Source organism: Montipora capricornis, chromosome 12, assembly GCF_036669925.1.
Source record: "Montipora capricornis isolate CH-2021 chromosome 12, ASM3666992v2, whole genome shotgun sequence".
Taxonomy (NCBI): domain Eukaryota; kingdom Metazoa; phylum Cnidaria; class Anthozoa; order Scleractinia; family Acroporidae; genus Montipora; species Montipora capricornis.
Window position 1 is genome coordinate 10,313,257 of NC_090894.1, and position 5,000 is coordinate 10,318,256.

At 42.7% G+C, this 5,000-nt stretch overlaps 1 pseudogene; it reads left to right on the forward strand.

Annotated features, from left to right (window-relative positions):
- The window catches only part of LOC138025932 (uncharacterized), a 16,889-nt pseudogene that overhangs the window by 9,273 nt on the left and 2,616 nt on the right, over positions 1–5,000 (forward strand).

Sequence of the window (5,000 nt, forward strand, 5' to 3'; positions counted from 1 at the left end):
AAACGCATCCTCAAAACAATTCCTGCAGTCAATCCTCTATTTAGACGAGTTTTCTTTAAAATGGATAAAGGGGATGAGTACAATCATTGAGAAATGATGATCTCAACGAATCGAATATATTTCGTTGGCATGTCCACACATGTCTCATGCATGAGCAACGTACGTGTCAATTTCCATGTTTTTGATGTTATCGCGTTAGATAGCCAGTAAGCGATGCATGAAACACATGCAGTAAGAGCTAATCAAGTGTATTTTAAATTATGTATAGAGGCTTTTACTTCCCCTATAAAACAGTGAAAACATAGTTAGTGGAGGGTGAAAACTACTGTTAAACCATAGAGCTACATCATATTAAGGCGTTTCTTAGAATGCAAACTATGCGTTTCTGGTCGAGTTGGGCATATTAGACTTTTATTTGACCTTTCATACATACAACATGATGAGCTTAGATGTTTGTCTCGCGCGAGATATGTCAGTGAGTAGCTCAAAGGACTCGGAAGCTATCCTGTAGGACAAAAAAAGAAAGTAGTGGAATTAAATTACCAGTTTGTGAACATTATCGCAATATATATTTTATGCACAATTTACGCACAATAAATGCCTGGATGATTAGCAGCCGGATCATATTGATGGCTCAGTTGCATGAAATAGATTAAATTACGCACTCTTGAGTTTGTTTGGTACCTCAAAGCCGACAAATTAAGGCTCGTCTTTGCAAGACTCACGTCTACCGAGTCTGACAAACAGCATGTTGACAAACGGACGAAAACCTTGCTTCTTGTTTCTTGGTTTTGAATTCATATTAGAATAAAGTTGCCTAACAAGAAACAAAATATAAACTGCAAGCTTCTGGAGCCGTCAAGGTTTTTTTTTTTTTGGCGAGTGATAACAGTGCTAACTGTCAAGTGTTCTTTTAGTCACGTGACCTGCTGTTTTGTTACAGGACCGGACATTAATTCATGTTCACGATCTCGATTTGCGACCTGGCACTGGATTTCAATCGCCTCTCTTATCCTTGTTCGGAGTCGGATGATCTCCCTTGCGATTACAGTTGTATAGTATTTGGAATTCTGAAAATGGCGAGTTTAATCGCTAATATTCACTGTAGTGCCTACTAATTTAGGTTCCGTATCATTGTAGAGGCCGCATAAAACCCAGCACCTTCAATGGCAGCTGCTGTACCGTCGCCCCTGGCCAGCAGTACGGAGAAGACCAATGGAGCTAAGCTGAGCAGACTTCTCATTGATGGCGGAACAAAAGTTCTGAGGAACACTTTTGATAAGTATCATCCTCCTGCAAGCCTAGCTGCTGACCTCAATGCTAACTATTTAACATTGGGCAATCTCTTAAGGAAAAGGGTTATACGTCAAGTCCAGTGGGACCAACTGTTCCCTCCTAGCGGAGCCAAACCTGATTCAAAATCTTTCGACATCACTCTTCTATTCCTGCTTTTGAACACCATTTGTGGGCTATCCCCTCCTCCATCCGGTTGGCACACTAAGCCACCACCAAGTGACACCTCTCTTGAGGCAAACCTTGTTCGCATTAAGATTTTCCGCAATGAATTGTATGGTCATGTGTCTTCCACTGGTGTTGATACGCCAACCTTCAAGACCCTATGGCAGGAAATTACTGCTGTTCTTATTTCTCTTGGGCTGGATCAGGCAGAGATTGACAGATTACAGGCAGAGCGTTGCGGAGAAGACGATTACATCCACGTTTTAACTGACTGGGCAGATAGTGAACAAAAAATAAAGTCTGAACTGAAAGAGATGAAACGAGATGTCAAGGAAGTACTTCAAACCCAGCTAGAAGATCGCAAAACTCAACAGGAGAGTAGTTTCAGGTTGGAGCAAGTGCATGAGATTGTCAACAAGAACCATCGAGCCATCAATGAAGCCCTTCAGAACCACTCAGAAGACCACAGTTCACTTCATGATATTATCTCAAAACTGGATGAAATACATCAGATCGAAAACAAAACTCATGATGCTATTAAAGAAGTACGTCAGACCAAACTAGAAGACCACAAAACACTTCAGGATGGCGTTTCCAAATTAGAGGGAATATCCCAGACTCAAATCAAAACTCAGCAAGCTGTAGAAGAAGTACACGAAACTATACAAGCAGATCTCCGAGAGGTAAAACAGGAGCTAGAAAGCTTGAGCAAGAAGCGTGAGATGGACAGATCAGATGAATTGCTCAGAAACCTGGCTAAGTCCGAGTTCAAAGGAGATATTGAATATCATGCACAGAGATTCCAGGATGGAACCCGTGCATGGATCTTCAAAAGAGTTGACGACTGGCTAGATGATAGAACGTCCCAAAACCGGGCGATGGTAATTAGTGGAAATGCAGGGATGGGAAAATCAGTTATCTCTGCGGTAACGTGCAAACGAATGCAGGAGGCTGGTAGATTTTCAGGAAGCCACTTTTGTCAACATAAAAATGTGCGTTACAGAAGTCCTCAGCTAATGCTTCAGTCTTTGGCTTCTCATCTCAGCGACACTCTACCAGAGTACAAGAAATCTCTCGTGGAACAGCTCTCAAGAAATCTGGGGCCGGTTGAACTCAATAGCATGGGCGTGGAAGAGCTATTCGCGTTACTTTTCAAGGAGCCACTTACCAATGTAAAAGACCCAGGAAGAAATATCCTAATGGTGATAGATGGACTGGACGAGAGTGAGTATCAAGGACGCAATGAGCTTCTCGATGTGATTGCAAATCAGTTCTCCAAGCTTCCTCAGTGGATTCGATTTTTTGTGACAACCCGATCAGAAATAAACATCGCAGACAGCCTGAAGCATTTACAACCCCTACATCTTGATGAAAATCAGGAAGAGAACTTGAAAGACATTCGACTATTCTTTGAAATGCAGCTGAGTTCTAAGATTGCGGTAGAGCAAAAAGATGCTCTCCTCGCCAAACTGGTTGAGAAGTCTGAAGGCGTTTTTCTTTATGCTTTTTTCTTGATTGATCATATCCAAGTGAATTTTCCACTTCTTAACCCTGAGCAGCTGGAGAGCAGCTTACCGTTGGGTATTTCGTCCGTTTATCTTTCCCATTTCAAACGGTTGGAGAATGAACTTCGAAAAGAGCTGAAGATGGACGAAAACCAAGTATTGAGTTTTTTGTGCGCCTTTACCGCTTCCAGAGAACCTTTGCCAGTAGGGTTTGTTTCTAGACTGTTGAACCCAAATGGAAGGTCCTTGTCTGATCAGCGAAGAATAAACAAAGCAATCGCCTGCATCTCTTCGCTTTTGCCAGTTCGCAACGAGTGTCTTCACTTTTTCCACAAATCAATCAAAGACTGGTTGACGAATACCTCGTGCTATGGCCGACATGATTTCACCGTGGACGAGAAGGAAGGCCACAAGATTCTCTTCGACCTTTGCAGGAATGAGCTTGACAATATCAAGCGAAGGGGTGTACATAAATTACCCTTCAGTGACACTGAAAGGTACGCCTTGCAACATGGTGTCCAGCACATGATTGAGCTGAGCGAATCGGGCGAAAGTCCAAGAGCTTGTGGTGTAGAAGACCTGTTCAATGCTTATGTGATCGATTTGGAACTCATTTAGGCTGAACGTTGTGTTTACAGCACAGGCTGCTCGGAGGATATTCTCAGTGTTCAAAGGCATATTAAGCCAATTTTACTCAGTGAGCAAAGTCAGTCTCTTTTAATCTCTTTGATAAAAGTCCTTAGAAAACACTCTTATCTGTTAAGAGACCATCCGCAACTTTGGTTCCAAAGTTTGATCAATGAAGGACCTCCTGAGCTATCATCTGAAGCTGCAATCATCCTCAAAAACAAGCTTCCCACCGTGCCGTACATGAAATACTTAGGCAATCAAGAAGAAAATGGAACGATTAAAGCGCGATTTTACTGTTCAGATACGGTGGCTTGTTTCGACGTTTCACCTGAACTGGACTACATGGTGTGCGAATGCCGCGATGGAACGATCCACTTGTGGTCTCTCGAGACTGCTAACTTGGAATGGAGTCGACCTTCCTTAATTAACAGAGAGTTTCAATTTGCGCATCCTTTTGGTGATGTAATTTCTGATGAAGGCGCGTATCGTAGGATAGATTATATTTTGACTTTTTACCGTTCTGTGGTTTTTCATCCACGTGGTAAGTCAGTCCTACCGGGGACCCTCAGAAGTGTTTACACTCTCGAAGGAGAACGCATTTCCCTTTATCCTAATAGTAAATGCACATTTTCACATTGTGCTTTTCCTACAGACAAAAGAATCATTTTAACAGACTGTATTAATAATCCAAAAGAAGTTGTCTTGTGGAGTATGGAATCTGGTGAAGAGCTAAGGCGAATAACTTGGAATGATGTTATTACATCTTTTGCGGTTTCCAACGATGGTTCAGAAATTGCTTTTGCTGACGTGACTGGCTCTATCTACCTTGATGTGTCTAAAGGACCACAACACTTGTTCAATTGCGACGTGGCGTGTGGTATGATGCACTTCACAAAAGACAACAAGGCCTTGGTCTGTGGCGACCTGCCTTATAAGATAGACAACCTCGGATGTGGTCGGTTTGGTTGGGTGTGTTACCGTAGCCCGATGTTTATCCTTCGTAGATTTAAAATTCCCTGGGCTCTAGTTCGATATGACTTCGTCTTGTGGCCCATTGAACCAAAGCCTCCGTTGGGCCGGGTGAAAAATGTGGGCAGTGTTTTTTCATCGTTAGTTACAGGATTCTACAAGTGGCTTGATAATGGAACAGCACTGGTTGGTAGCCCATCGTTTAAGTACCTCGCGGCAATTCATGTTGACTCGCTAAGTGAAGCGAATCGGCCTTTCACCAGACAAGTGGTCAAGGAAGTTGTATTTTCTTCTGAAGGAGATGTCATTTATTCCATTACCTCAAGAGATGAAAGTAGGGTCAGTGCGTTTCTAGTGACCGTACTCCGAATGTCAAGTCAAGAAATCTTGGTGGAAAAGTCTTTCACTTGCCCATCACTGTCGCTTGTCCCCGTGAAG